The sequence below is a fragment of the Scylla paramamosain genome, chromosome 8 (assembly GCF_035594125.1).
Source record: "Scylla paramamosain isolate STU-SP2022 chromosome 8, ASM3559412v1, whole genome shotgun sequence".
Lineage (NCBI taxonomy): Eukaryota > Metazoa > Arthropoda > Malacostraca > Decapoda > Portunidae > Scylla > Scylla paramamosain.
The window spans coordinates 20,977,040-20,993,695 of NC_087158.1; the positions used below are offsets into that span (position 1 = coordinate 20,977,040).

General features: G+C 41.0%; 1 protein-coding gene across 4 annotated transcripts in view; it reads left to right on the forward strand.

Annotated features, from left to right (window-relative positions):
- LOC135102938 (N-acetylated-alpha-linked acidic dipeptidase 2-like) overlaps positions 1 to 646 on the forward strand; it is a 155,006-nt gene extending 154,360 nt beyond the window's left edge. For all 4 annotated transcript variants that reach the window (XM_064008644.1, XM_064008647.1, XM_064008646.1 and 1 more), the window contains one exon: positions 1 to 646. This exon is cut by the window's left edge and continues 683 nt beyond it. The gene's annotated coding sequence lies outside the window, so the exon portion shown is untranslated.
- The last annotated feature ends 16,010 nt before the right edge of the window (positions 647 to 16,656 follow it).

Below are 16,656 nucleotides of genomic sequence, written 5' to 3' on the forward strand. Positions count from 1 at the left end.
GTATTTTTTTTTTTTCTGTGAATGTAAGGAAAGGTGATGTTGACACTTCTTCCGTCTCTGTCCTCGGAGTCTCCCGTCACCTACACGAGGGAAGGGACAATAGAATCTAATGGAGAAGACCTGTTGTTTCCTCCGAGGGTCTTCTTGTTGACGTCTCCACCCTGGCTGTGACCCGCCCCTAGGCGATTGGAGCCAGAGAGCACGTGTGTGGTGGTTATGGTATGGGATGCTTATGTAATTACTGTGTGGTGGTGGTGATTGTGGTACTGGTTGTGGTGGTAGTGATAGCAGACGAGAGGGATTGTTTAAGTAAGAATGGTATGAATGGTGGTAGTGGAGTGTGTTGAAGGAATAGACGGTATCAGGAGTGAGTGTAGTGTATTGGTAGGGTGGTGGTAGTGGATGTGTGCCTAAGGGTAAATTGTGGTAGTGGTGATGGCTGTAGAAATGGTGGTGGTGTTGATGATGGTATTGATTATGAGATTATTAATGACACCGCCGTTAAAAGCCTTAATGACAGATAGCTCGTAAGTGGTTGTTAATATTGTTAATGCCTTACTAATGGCGATGGCATTTGGATAAACATTTGCTTCCGTCTGACGATATATTTTCATCAATTAAAAATAAAGTATCAGTCTTTATATAATCTAATGCTCTTAAGAGATCCTCCCAATTCTCTTATTTTTTTTATTTTATTTTTTTTTTCTAGCCTTGATCCTCCTCGTCTAAGACTTCTCGTTCACTTTTTATTGCCGGACCCCCTGGACGCACACCTTCCTCTTTCATTATCATCACGGGTCTCCGCAATTAAGTTTTCTCATATCCTTTTATCTTCTTATATCTCCCTCGTCCTCATTTACTTTGGTGTGTGCTCTCCTTTCATCCTCTCATCCCCTCTCTCCTTTCATTTCCCTCTCATCTCCGCACGCTTCCTTTCCTCTCCTTTCACTAACTTTCCCTTTCCCTCGTTCTCCTCTCCTCGTTTCCTCTTCCTTCATTTCTCCCCTCTCCTTCACTGCCCATCCATTCTCCTCTACTCGTGTCCTCCACATTCATCTCTCTTCCCCCCGCCTTCCCGCCACTCCTGCACTTCAGCCTCATGCACGTACTGCAGCTCGGGGTCCCGGCGATGCGTTCCAAGAGGAAAAAGCAGGTGCACACGTGCGTGCTGCTACTCCTAGAGTCTCTCCCCTCAACCACTCCCTTCTCTCTCTCTCTCTCTCTCTCTCTCTCTCTCTCTCTCTCTCTCTCTCTCTCTCTCTCTCTCTCTCTCTCTCCATTCAGCTAAATGATGCAGTGGTCTCCCATGTGACCTATCAAAGATGAAGGAGGTGGAGGGGAAGAAGCAAAAAGAGAAATAAGTATCAATTATATATATATATATATATATATATATATATATATATATATATATATATATATATATATATATATATATATATATATATATATATATATATATATATATATATATATATTTATATATATATATATATATATATATATATATGTGACCTATCAAAGATGAAGGAGGTGGAGGGGAAGAAGCAAAAAGAGAAATAAGTATCAATTATATATATATATATATATATATATATATATATATATATATATATATATATATATATATATATATATATATATATATATATATATATATATATATATATATATATATATATATATATATATATATATATATATATATATATATATATATATATATATATATATATATATATATATATATATATATATATATATATATTAAGGTCTTTCATTACACCAAAGTCTTCTTCCTCATGGATACTTTTCTTTTTACTTTATTCTTCGTCCATAAAATGTAAAGGCATAGTGTTCGTTTACGTAGATAATGTAAGTCACATAATACAACACACGACCTATTATTTACGCTATTATTGACTCCTCTCTGAGAGGAAAATTATGTGGCGGTGCTGAGGAAACTAGAGGAGGCTCCCTCCATCCTGTGCCTCGCTCCATTTCCTGCCTCAAGCCTTTCAGCTCTTCTCTCCCACCCCCCACCCCCGCCCCCTCTGTTCCTCCACGCTGAGCCTAGCGGTGCGGGAGGAGGCTGAAGAAAGAAGACGAGGTGGAGGGAGAGAGTGGATGACATCTTTCGCCGTCGTCTTGAAGTTTGCATTGGTAAGAGGATATTCTGGAAGAGTTTGCTGAAGTTCGTCGCTCGGGTGGAAGAGGATCAAATGTTTGCGTCGCTCCGGGCTTTTTGATACTCGGCTACAAAAGTGGGTGGAAATTATTCGCGGGCTGCCTCAGAATCTGCAGTGGAAGAGGCTGCAGTGTGTGGTGGTGGTCATGGTGGTGCTGCTGTTGTAGGTGTTAGCTGCACGACTGGTGTTGTGGTGGTGGTCGTAGTAACAGTAGCAGCACTAGTAGTGATGATATTATTATTATTATTATTATTATTATTATTATTATTATTATTATTATTATTATTATTATTATTATTATTAATAATAATAATAATAATAATAATAATAATAATAATAATAATAATTATTATTATTATTATTATTATTATTATTATGGAAGAAGAAAGTACCTACTTAAATATGACTTTTTTTCTTGTATTTCCATATAATAGATTTCAGTGTCTCCAGCTAAATTAATAGAGAGAGAGAGAGAGAAAAAAAAAAAAAAACAATGCTGCTGGGATAGCGCAGGGAGGAAACTGTGTAGCAGCTTGGGAGACACAGCAACGCAGTGGCCCTGAAAGCGAGTTTAATTCCTGACATACCTAAAGAAACTGGAATGATGAACCTCTACAGTGGGCGTCTGCAGCCTCGCGTCTAAACTGGCTTTTCTACATGACTAGCGGGAAGGTGCCGGAGGGGGAGGCTGCCAGACCATGCTTAATGAGAGCGGATAAAGGGAGGCTTGGGCGCGTCAGACCGGAATTTGTCCCGTCCCGACATTATCGGTAGATGAAAGCCTGTTACGGCGTGCCTCATCGTCTCGAGGGGGAAGGGAAGTCTTGGTATGCGAATAATGTGATAGTCTTAAGAATACAGAGGACGGTAATTGCGAGAAGGGAAAAGGAAAGCCTAGAGGGCATGCTAGATAACTGGAGGATTTTTTTGAGTGTTGCGGGAACGGGGAACAATTGAGATTATGTTGCAGAGACGTGAGCGGTACGGGAGCAGTGAGACGGAAACCTCGAGCGCCCAAGGGAATCAGACAAAGAGATACTGGATTAGGAAGGATAAGGAAATAAAGTAACCTGCAATAATTCGTCAGGCCTACACGTGTCATTTCCTGTAAACTGTGGAAATTACATCACACAAAAATAAATAAGTAAAATAAAGTCATGAATCGAACAGATAATAGATAGACATTATTCAAAGAGCGGGAAGACAGCCACTGAATTATGCAAGAAAGCAGGGCAGACGGCTCAACAGATAGATGAGCTCAGAAGTTTTGTTGGAGTGACCTGCGATAGATTGACAGTCGGCAGATGTTGGAGAACGTTGGGGAGAGACCTTTGTCATGCAATGGAATTATAGACTGTTGTTAATGATGATAATGATGATGATTTGTATTGATTACAAGATAAGAGATTCACAATGCAAGACATGATCTAGTTCAAGTATTGCAAGGCCACGTGGGTTGCAATGGCATGAATATCTCCAGTGATCAAGTCTGGTTGTCATTATGCACAGTTCAGCCGCGAATGTTGATGACAGTGATGGAGTAACCTTGTGTAGCAGAATTGTGCAGATCGCGAGATGCGCGTGAACGCTGGCTAGCAGTAAGTTGTTGTCGTCGTCGTTGTTCTTGTCGTCCTAACTGTTGTTGTTGTTTTTTTATTGTTGCTATTCTTCTCTTCTGAAAAGGTGCTATCAGTGAGGAAGAGTACGTGGTAAATATTGATCATTTTACCCTGATGGGAATATAATTAATGGAATTAGGATCTAAATGGAATATAAATTAAATTTCTTCACGCTGCAACACAATCAAGGCTGGGACTGAATGAGGGACGAGGATAACAGTCTCACTTTACAGAGATGGATGACGTCATGGCAGTTTGTTGGTTAATTAGCGACCGTGGAATTAATGTCAACAAGCTGCCATCCCCATCCCCAGTCCCCACCTCCACCTCCTCTTGATTACCCAAGCTGCACACATCACCAAGCAGAACTCTATTTACATCTTACTCATTTCCATCACCGAACGAAACTCGGTCCACAACTCCACAACACGGGTCACCAAGCCAAACTCCACCAACGCCTCCCCCGCACCTAACCCTTCCCGCAGACCCTTCTCCATTCACACTCATTGCTTCTAATACATACATCAGTTTCTATACCTGTCCTTTCATTGCCTCCTGCCTTCCACGCTCCCGTCCATTCCGCTTCCACTAAGTACCTACTTGTTTTCATTACATTTCCCCTTCCCCGTGACGCCTCTCCCCACTATCCACCAACGAATGCCAGTCCGCCGTATTAGTTTCTCGGGTGGTGTCTTATATTCCTTCCTGTGTGCACGACTTTACACCCTCGACGCCTGCGCATTACCTACGGTGGAGCGGTAATTGCATGTAATGTTGTTCATGCCACCCTAGAGCCTCGTAATGAACCGCTCGCCTCTTGCTTATGAGACACACCGCACGGTCCTATTTTAAAGGCAAACGATCCTGGTCCAGGGTCATGATTCTTAGGTTTTCATGCATCGGGGATGGAATGCCGCGGTGCTACATGTGCCACTCGGTCTCGATTAATTTTGCTGCATTACGAGATTCCTTTTCGTATTTTTCCCTTGTCCTGTGCATTTCCTTTGCATCCATTACGTGTATTTTTCATGTACGCATTCACACTTGCCTTGTGCTTTATTCAGTAGAGAGGATGACATGCCCTTGCGAAGCGGTGCAGCGTGCTGGAGTGACCTGGGTCTTCAACACTCCCGAGGCTCACTTTAAAACTTGGCTTAATTCCCACAGCCTCCACAGACTCGCCCAAAGTTAGGGGAGTGTGCAAAAATGGAAGGAGGGAAGAAGACAAAGTCTGAAACGAGAGGAGTTTTTTTCTGTTTTACCGAAAACCTTTTGGGTGAAGGGAAAGAACTGGGGTGCCACTTCCCGCCATCGTGAAGGAAAACCGAAAAGCACTGGAAACACATCTCCGATACTTCCGAATATATATATATATATATATATATATATATATATATATATATATATATATATATATATATATATATATATATATATATATATATATATATATATATATATATATATATATATATATATATATATATATATATATATATATATATATATATATATATATATATATATATATACATATATATATATATATATATATATATATATATATATATATATATATATATATATATATATATATATATATATATATATATATATATATATATATATATATATATATATATATATATATATATATATATATATATATATATATATATATATATATATATATATATATATATATATATATATATATATATATATATATATATATATATATATATATATATATATATATATATATACTTTTCTTAAACGTAAAGGAAGCGGGTCGAAGGCTACAGAAACTACATGTATAAAGGAAAAATAAAAAAAAACACCAGCTTTCCAAGAAGTTGGCCTGAAAAGGTTCCAATCGGGTTGGCAAATTTAGTTTCGGAAGTGTATTGATAATCCTCTGATGAAACGGCTCAGTAGAAAGTGGAAACACGGAATTTTCTCTCTCTCTCTCTCTCTCTCTCTCTCTCTCTCTCTCTCTCTCTCTCTCTCTCTCTCTCTCTCTCTCTCTCTCTCTCTCTCTCTCTCTCTCTCTCTCTCTCTCTCTCTCTCTCTCTCACACACACACACACACACACACACACACACACACACACACACACACACACACACACACACACACACACACACACACACACACACACACACACACACACACACACACACACACACCGCCTCGCCGCCGCCTCCTCTGCAGTGCGCCTGTTACCTTTCTTCCTCAGTGTTTACCATTTTCATTTTCCCCAATTGTTCTTCTCAACTTTGGCTAGTATCGCAGGACTTTCGTGTCTTTTAAGTGTTTCGCGTTCATTCATTATTGTTTCATTGCCCACTCGCCAAAATTTTCTTCCAATTTTCAGCCACATTGGTGACCATGAGCACGAACACTATTTTCCACCACCACCACCACCACAACCACAAGGACGAGAATCATTACCACAATAACAAGGAAACTTTGAAGTTATTTTAAGACCGAAAGAAAAAAAAAAGTGCACGGTCCAGTAATGTCATAGGCGTGACAGGAGAAGGCGTATAATATTTTTCTGTTTTCCAGTCCCGATCCTCCTTGTCTTGCCACCACCGGACGCTAAACCAGGGAAGGGCGTCATACAAGGGGAGGTGAAGCCAAACCCAGTGTTTCTCTTTTCTTTCTCTTTTTTTTTTTATTGGACGGAAAAGCTGACAGGAGACATTTCTATTCGGGGACAAAAGAGAGCCCTTGCACAGAGGCACCCAGGCAACACTCAATGCTTCTCAAGGGAACGCAGCTGGAACGAGCGTCACTTGAAGGTAAATATGACGGAATGAACATAGACAATAAGTTTCCAAAGCGCCTTCTTGCAGCAGTTTTACATGCATGCAACAAGAACAGCAACAGCAGCAGCAGCAGCAGTAGCAAACGAAAATAAAAATTAAACAACAGCAACCAAAACACAACAGGAACAACAAAAATACTACAACAATAACAATAACAAAACTAAACGAAAGCAAAAATTAAACAGTCAAAAACACAACAGGAACAACATCCCCCCCAAAAAAAAATCAACAAAAACAAGAAACAAACAAACAAGCAAACAAACGAAGAAAACAACAACAACAAATAAGCTCCACCATGCACTTATATGGACAGAAAAAAAAGAAGAGAGAGAGAGAGAGAGAGAGAGAGAGAGAGAGAGAGAGAGAGAGAGAGAGAGAGAGAGAGAACGTGGACTGAGACAAGCGAGCGGGCGGACGACTGAGTGAGTAAGGAGCGCCAAGATGAGACACTCTAGGAATAGGGTGATGATCGATGCTTCAATGTGGCGTGCCCCTTCACCTTTAGTGCCGCTAATCGCTGCTCCTTTGGCCGCAGCTTTAGATGATGATGAGGGCAGGAAAAAGATGACCTACTAAGCGTATCTGCAGTAAGGAATGGCAAGATGATATAAGGAGGACGGAGAAAAATGAGGGAAAACGGTAACTCCACGAGATACTCGTATATGGATCGAAAGGTGGTGTGGACGATGATTATGATGCACGGCTATAATAAAGACCGACGCAGAGGGCCGAGTGTTGCCAAGATTGAGCTAAGCCTTATTTACTTATTTAGATCCTGGATGATGTATGAGTACCGGAATTATTAAAGACTCTATATTACTTGTGATTTATATATATGTTAGTGGCAGGCTTTCCTCGAGTTAGGTTTATAAAATTGTCATATTCTGCGGTGGAAAGATCGTTGGTAATTACTTGAGTTTTACAAGGAAGAGCACATAATTTTCAAGGAAAGAGCACGAGGAATGAATATGTTGTTGTTGTTGTTGTTGTTGTTGTTGGTGGTGGTGGTGGTGGTGGTGGTGGTGGTGGTGGTGATGATGGAAAATTGACTTGCTTAAGCAGACAGTGGGCAGCAACACATCCACATCCACATTTTCCACCTATTAAATTCTATGAGAAAAAAAAATAATAAGGTACGTTCTTACTACGTCCTATGTGTATACGACAAACGTTAACCTTTATTGCATGCTGTTATGTAATGTGGGCCGGCAAAAGGTGAGTTTGTGTTACATTGTTTATTACTTGTGAAATTTACGACTGCATAGACCATGGAACCTGTTGTTTTAGGAATGGTGTCCAGCTAGGGGGAAATAATATATCATTTCCTGTTTTTATTATCATTATTAATAATAGTACAGTATAAAGAAACTAGTCATTGCTGCTGATGGTAATGATCGGGCGACAGCTAACAGATGATCATTTGACAGTGAGTACTTTGGTCCCGTGCAGGGATGTGGAAGAAGGAACAAACAAGACTGAATGGTTTGGACCCCTGACTCTTGAGCCTCGGCAGAAGAAGCGAGTGAACATATGCTTATATAATTATAATCATGATTCATTTAATTCACAATTGATGTAGGACATATTAATTTGGGTTTTTTGTACATGTAACGCTACATAGGAACGTAAGGGAAACTGCAAGAAGCCAATAGTTTGCATGTGGCAATCCCTGTATGAAGCATAAGAATACCGATCTATATCCACTCGTCATCTCTATCTATTAATTGATCATCTGTGATCCGGCACTAACAACAAAGTTGCTCGTTATTCTTTGTGCCGCTGCCGCTTTAACTGTCTCCCACGCCCCGGTTCTCCTAACAAGTGGCCGCGGCAGCATAAAGATTGCTAAATGTTTCCAGTCATCTGGTACTCTATTTGAGAACCAGTACCTACCTTTTTTTTTTTTCTTTTTTCATTATATAATTATTATACTTGATACTTGAACCTGTTACTCTCAGTCCCACCCCGATTACTAACCTAGCTAAAGACTATGTTTTGGTGCCCAGCTATCTATTACATCCTACTGCTTTGCCGTATGTCTTTACAACTTCCCCTGCATTTGTAAATAATTCACCGAGGGTTCTTTCTCAGTTATCCTCTATTGGAAATCTTCCGTATGAATAGGAAGCTGATGCCGGAGAGGGGAAGAGGCTTATAAGAGGCTAAAGGAAAGGCTCGCGATAGAGGGATAATAGCTTTAACATGTATGTCTTTCTTTGACAGACCACGGGAAACCAAGAATCAAGCCAAATTGCAGGTATCTAACACAGACACTGAATAGTAACCAGAACACAAGAACCGAGGAGCCAGAGCGCCATTCACTATGTGTCTGCCGCGCACCAGCTCGCAGTAAGTAGGAGGAAACATAATTTGTTGTTCACTATCGTTCTCATACAATGAACTCACGGCACAAAGAGGAAGTATGTAAGAAAAACTCCACCAGCCACCTGACATCTTGGAGGCGAGTGGTGTGCAGCCGTGCTCGTTTGCGGTGAAAAGTCTTGCTCTCCCGGCACAGCGGCTCCTTCTGCGGTCCACGTAAGTCTTGCATTGCATCAAGCCTGACGGAAAGACTGCTGCTCGTTATTCTTTGTGCCGTTGCCGCTTTAACTGTCTCCCACGCCCCAGTTCTGTTAACAAGTGGCCGCGGCAGCATAAAGATTGCTAAATGTTTCTTTTCCATACTTAAGTAGTTCGCTGCAGGCGCTCTGTTTACTACTTATTATAATAAATTACAATGGTAGTGTTTGACCCACCGTTGAGTATACGAGAAAGCAAGACAAATTGTTCGCTGGTACTCCAAACATCCGTCCACAATCATTTTAATGTACCGCCACGCGGCAGCACCGCAACCACATCGTGTCTGACACATCGTGTCAGTACTGACACGCCAAACATCCGTCCACAATCATTTTAATGTACCGCCACGCGGCAGCACCGCAACCACATCGTGTACTGACACATCGTGTCAGTACTGACACGCCACAGCAGCGCCGCATCAACCAGCGTACCATTCCGTCTTCTCAGTAGTACCAGCGCAACACCACATCCTTCTTAGTGCCAGATCAAAATCCCTACCATTTCGTCGCCTTCATAATGCCGCACCAACTGTAATGCACAGCAGCCTCCACATCATTACACCTTCGTCAGTGTCATAACGTGCGCATCTTAATTAGTCCTGTTCGTTTTGATGTACACTTTTCTCATCAACATTCCTTTTTTGTTTGTTTGTTTCTTTCTTTAATCAATTTCCTCGTTGTTCAGTTTTGTTTTAAGAAGAATTTTATTTATTATCGTACATGGTGGGGAAAAGGTAAAAGGAGGAAAAGAATGCTCTTTGAAAAAAATATATGTATATATTTCTGTTTCACAAAAAAAAGAAAGAAAGAAAGAAAGAAAGAAAATGTAAATATTTCACAGTGAATTTAAGTTTAGGAGTTCGAGAGATACACTTTTTCCATGCATTTTCCCACGCAACTGAAAGCGCCACGAAAAATAATGCAAACTGTGATTTCCCTCTCAGAAAATGTATTCAAAGCAACTTGTATTTTTTTCCATATTTTCCTTCCCCCCAGTCCGGGACCTCGTGATGAGATTTAGATGGGGTCACACAGAATGGAGTTTTCATGCTTGTTCACCTCCCTTGCTTCTTTATTTTCGCTTCCCATAATGCGTCGCAGACTAATTTACCAGGTACCGGCTAGACGTAAAAAAGTTAGGCCGAGGAAGTTATGAAGACTTTCGAGTTTGCGTCAACTTTGCAAATATTGAGGAGAAAAATGGTATGGAGAGGATTTAGTGGAAGGGGGAGAGAATTAATAGGCGTGGGATAGAAGGTGGGAGAATGTAGGTAGAGAGGGAAGGAGAGGGAGAGTGGAACGGTATAAAGCTGGGAGAGAAGCATCGCCCAGAGCTAGTGAAGTGTTTAAATCTTTCATCCTGTCAGTATTTCGCTCTAAATCCCTGTTGCATGTTTGTACGTCTCTGTTTTTCCTCCTCTTCCCGTGCGTGTGTGTGTGTGTGTGTGTGTGTGTGTGTGTGTGTGTGTGTGTGTGTGTGTGTGTTTTAGTGGGGTGGCTGAGTAGTTCAGTAAGGGAATTTCTGATAAAAAAACTATACGAGTATGTATGCATTTCCCGTTACAAATGGTTGAAACGAACGATCGGTATAAATAAATAAAAAAATAAAAATAAATAAAAATAAAAAATAAAATGAAACACGCAGAAAAAATCTCCTATCGAGAGAGAGAGTGAGAGAGAGAGAGAGAGAGAGAGAGAGAGAGAGAGAGAGAGAGAGAGAGAGAGAGAGAGAGAGAGAGAGAGAGAGAGTTGGAGGGTGGAAGAGGCCTGTCCTCCATTCCGTGCCTCTTCTGACTCTTCTCTCTTCATCCCCATTTTTTATTTCTAATTTTGCCTCTCTTTTCCTCCTTTTCTCGCTATTTCTCGCCCTATCCTCCTACTTATCTTTTTTTTTCTCCGTCCCTTACTCTCCTACTCCTCACCAACACTCTTAGTTCCCTTCCTTTTCCCCCTTTTCAAAATATTTCTTCCCTTCCTCCCCCTGCAAGATGTTTTCTTTCCCGTACTTATCTCCCCTTGTCGTCTGGAAACTTCTTACGTACCCCCGAGTGGAAAGGGAGGGGAGAGAAGAACGCTACCTGCTTAAGTTTGTCCGCAATTCGGTTACTTCTCTGGACACGTAATCTTGAGGCTGAAGGGTGATGGGAAGTCGAGGGTTTGCTGTCTCCTGCCGTCTTCTCACCGCCACTAAAAGCAAATAAGTGTCCATTGTCTCCGTTGCATTTTCTTGCTAGCTTTTACCTTACGAGTAGTTTCATACGTATACTTCAGATGTTCCCAAGGCGACACTTTTGCTGCTGGAAGACAAAGGGTGAGGGGAGAGTCAAGCCGTTCCAATAACAGGTGGTTCTTATTGCGTGTGTTATATTTACTTTCCCTGAACTAGATCGTCAGGCGCTTTTAATTAAGAGCAAGAAATATCCAGGGCTGTGCAATAAGCTCAAGTTGAAGGCCGCGTGGCAACGTCAAGTTATGAGACAATTAGGCCATTCTCTTCTTTGACTGTGATTTTCTTTTCATCATTCTTTAGCGGAAGTCAAAATAAGAGGTAAATAAAAAAAATAAAACATAAAAAAAAATCTCAATTGCCACTTGTCAGTATCATAAATTTTCCATCTCGCCACGCGCTGGATGGTGAAGAGGAGGAGGATGAGGAAGAGGAGGATAAGGACGTCAGGGAATTTCAAGTGTCATTCAGTCTCGAAGCAGTGGACAAGATGGACCCTCACGCGAACCCTCGTGAAGCGCGTCAAGAGTCTGATTTCGAGAACTTAAGGAATCAGAAAAGCGGATGTAAAAGCACGGCTAGGTTCGGTGTGGTGGCGCGAACGGTGATGAATAAAGCATGTGTGCGAGTTTTTACGGCGGAGATTCTGCGAAGGCTGGTTAGAGTGTGTGTGTGTGTGTGTGTGTGTTATAGATGGTTAGAAGCTGGGCCCTCCGCTCTCAGAGTATACAAGTAAGCAATGAGGAATTATAGCATGGTTTAGGTAAGAGCCTAGTAATTTTTCCATATAAAAATAACATCAACACATGTTATTAATTCCGTCTTGACGAGTAATAATTCCTAATTTCTGTATTAGTAGATATTGCAGGATGCAGAACAATCATGTCCTTTAGCAAGTACATCCTCGACGAATATGTGGTGAAGGAAAGTGGCTGGAAGGAACCACACTTTGTCGAATGAAAGGTTGCTTGTATAACCGCGGCGTAAGGTGACGTCTTGAACAGGTAACCTTTTCCCCCCACGCACAAAGGTCGAGGGCACAATGTCCTTGTTCACTGAATTATTCAAACCTTGTTGGTGATGCGGGAAGCCCCCACTGTACGAGTAAATGGAGTTTTTCCCCTTGCATTCGGACATTTTTTGTTTTTGTCTTTTACTTTAAATATACTGGCAGCAATTAGATGTATTAAAGCGTAAATGTTATACAGTGGTTATAGCGCCATTCCGATTCACAATCGGGTGTTCCCGGGTTCGATTCCCGAGCCAGGTCAAAAGTTTTTGGGCGAGCTTCTTTTGTAGTGTACCCCCTGTACACCTACCAGTGATGAGGTACCCGGTGTAAGTCGAGCGCTGTGACCCGCTGTCCAGGGAGGAGAAACTAACAACTGAAAAAAAAAAAAATGCACGGGGTGGCCTGATCCTCCTGGGCCTCGTCTTGCTCGTTGCTCGGCGCCTAGTGGCAGCCGTAGGATCAAAGTGTAAGATACTTCCTCAGGATTAATGTATACTTAAGATGTAGTATGTATATTGGTATATAAGTTAATATGTAACGTGGATTTTAGCTACAAGGATGCAAAAATAAATAAACCGAATATTATTATTATTATTATTATTATTATTTTATTTATTCACTTATTTATTTTGCACACACACACACACACACACACACACACACACACACACACACACACACACACCACGCGCAATGGTTTCCCATTCCCAGGAAAGCAAAGAAAAAGATATCATGAGTGTTATGAAGCTTTCAAAAACAAAAAATACCGAAGGCTCACTGATTTCCTCTGTCACTTTGCGTTCCCCGTGCGGGAGGTGCTGCCACTTCCTGCTCCCTGGACGGCCTCGGCACATAATTGCAGAATTAAATGGACACATTTCCAATTCTTCTACTTCAGCCTTCATCACGACAAACTGCCCTTGACCCCACGAACCAAAGACATCCGCGGGTTTATGTTTGAGAATCCATTTATATATATATCTTGAATACGAGGCACACAACACTGCCTGCTGATAGCGGACACCTACACCGCTGCTAAATATATTGAGAATACCACCACCATTTACTCCTCTGCAGCGTCCTCCCCGCGGCCTTGGGGTTGCGTAGCACCTCCCATCTTCCACTCCCCCGGGGCGTGTCCCTGGAGGCGCGGTGCGATGTCAATCTGGTTCTCTCATTTTTCTACTCAATCCTGCGTTGCTCATAAGCTCATTTTTATTTTATTTTATTTTATTTTTTCCCCGTCCAGAGTTCTTTGTTTCTATGAAAAAGTTTTTACTTGCTCCTCCACGTCCTCATCAGTGAGAACTCTTTTCCTGGTCATTCTCGATAATACTCTTAGCTATCAGGTGGTTACAGGCGCGTTGCTGACATTACATACTTTGGAAAAATGGCCTTTGAATATTCCTTACAGACATCCCCTGAATACTTTCAAAAGCGTGAAATGCAGCTAAAAACGGCGTTCATTTTTCAACAAAGGTAAATTTGAAAAGAAAAAAAAAAAAAACGACGCAATATTAAACTGAGTCTGAACGTGCAGCGTTCAGAATGTATACCTTTAAATGGTGCCGTAAAAATAGATTTCCCCGGAGAATGGTGATGCTCAAGTTTGCTTACTTCTTTACCAGTCTCCCTCAAGCAACCTTCGGCGGAGTTTACAGTTTTTCTTCTAGTTTATTATTTTATTATTTTCTAGGTGCATGGATTTAAAATGACACAAGAACTCATCAGAATCTCTCTCTCTCTCTCTCTCTCTCTCTCTCTCTCTCTCTCTCTCTCTCTCTCTCTCTCTCTCTCTCTCTCTCTCTCCCTCTCTCTCTCTCTCTCTCTCTATATATATATATATATATATTCCTGATTTATGACTCTTAAAAACATTTTTTCTGTTTTTTGGGAACTTCTATGAGCAGCCTTTTTAATTTTTGTATGGTCGGTCCCGGGCTGCGTTGGACCACTCAAGTTTTTTGAATGACGCCCTTGTAGAAGCTTGTGCCTCCTCCTGGAGCTGCCTGATGCACTCACGGTCAAGGATACGGTTGATGGGAAACATGTGGGTATTCTTCTCTCACTCGGGGATGGCTTGGAAAATTACTAGTTTGTGGCAAGACTGGAACTCGGGTCACCGAAATTGCTGATCTCTCGGCTACAGCCTCTGTCCTGTAGGTAGATAGGTAGATAGATAGATAGATAGATAGATAGATAGATAGATAGATAGATAGATATGTAAACAAATAATAAAAATGTATTTGTACTTGTAATACAGGTGTGTAAAATGTTTCCCTTTAAGGTTTCTTCCCGACTTTTCTTTATTTTCGTATCAGATAGTCAGAGCTTTTCCGTGGCTCTGAAAAGCGACAATCTTTTATGTAAATCTGTGTCTGTGTTCGAAACGTGGAGTGAATAAATAACTGTAGTAACCGTACTGGATGACCCCAGGGATGTGGGTTCAGTTCAGAATCTTCAACTCAGTCTGAAAACGTTGAAGCTTCAAAGGTGGAGATGTGTGTGTAATAATAATAATAATGATAATAATAATGATAATAGTAATAATAATAATAATAATAATAATAATAATAATAATAATAATAATAATAATAGGTTTATTAATCTAGCAGCCTAACAACTGAAAATCCACATGTTACATATTTATATACTAACATATATACTACATCTTAAGAATACATTTAACCCTAAGGAAATATCTTACAATTTGATTCTGTGGCTGACAGATGGCGCCGGTCAAGTTAGTAAACTAGGCCCGAGATGATCAGGCCACCCCGTGCGTATTTTTCTTTCCAATGTTTGTTTCTCTTACCCAGCAGTAGGTCACAACTTCCGACATACACCAAGTACCTAACCACTACTATAGGTGAACAGTGGCTACACTGCAAAGAAGTCCACCCAAAGACTTCTGACCTGACCCGGGATTCGAACCCGGACCCACCAGATTGTGAATCTGGCGCGATAACTACTGTGCCAAGAGGCAGTGTGTGTGTGTGTGTGTGTGTGTGTGTGTGTGTTCTAATAACGTTACTGGTGCATTTTTATTTTACCTTAATGTGTTGGAAAGCTGCATGTCCTCTCATAAGTGACTTCAGTTCAAGCATTGGCCGCGGGACTTTTTAATAAGAACACAAGTTGAATTAAAAGATACAGATATAAAAACAAAACTCGTTATTCCATTCTACATAGTAAGGTGAGGGTTTTGATATAGCCTTTAAAAATTAATGAAAATCCAAGTCATTCGTTAAGTCAGTCTCCTTGAATGTAGTTGGACGTTACTTTCATCATCGAAAAACAAGTGTAATTAAAGCTGTAGTTCACGGAGCACGACATAATTGGTTCCCGGTGGTGGAGAGCGCTGGCTGGTGGAGCGCTTGCAGAAAGAGGACGGAAGGCGCACCAGTAATAAAGCAGCAGGTGTTACACAGAAGTAAATCTGGCCTTAATATCTGCCAGGCGGGCTTGAATGTGCTTTCGCTCTACTCCTTGCCGCGTATCCGTCTTTGTTTTGCTCCGGCTTGGGGGTTTTCCTTCTCCTGTTGTTGTTGTTGTTGTTGTTGTTGTTGTTGTTATTCTCACGATTAGATCAATATTTCCGATATTATTTCTATTAGCTAAATGAATGATTGTTTTTGAGAACATACGAGTAAAGGAAAGACAAAAGAAACTGCCCCTTACTGTTGAAGTAATCGAAATCCCACGAGATAAATTTTCCAAGCCAAGTGTTTCATCGCACAAACACACGAAGGCTTCCTAAGAAGTGAACATTTCGTGAGGCACCTAAGCGCCTGATGGGTGCTCCCTACTCGTTACTGCTGACAAACGGGAAATTTGAGCTACCAGTCACCTAATCCTTCCTTTGTTCTAATCATGAAGGGAGGGAGAGAATCCATAGGCTGAGTGAGGGACGTGGCTCTTAGTTTGGACTCAACAGTTTGTGTGTGATATTCATATGTATTTTTATGTAACTTAACTTATTATCCTTACCGTTCGCATGAAAAAGTTTTCACGTGAGCAATGAGTAATTATTACAAAAGTTATTCCCGTCCCCTTCCTGATTCACCAGAAATAGTGAAAGCCTAATACAGCAGCTTCGAATTTCCCCCTTACTATAAGCTTTACTCTCTTTTTTTGTACTTCCACGCAAGTAATAGTGAGCCTTTTCTGATACTCTCGTTATAGGAAAACAATT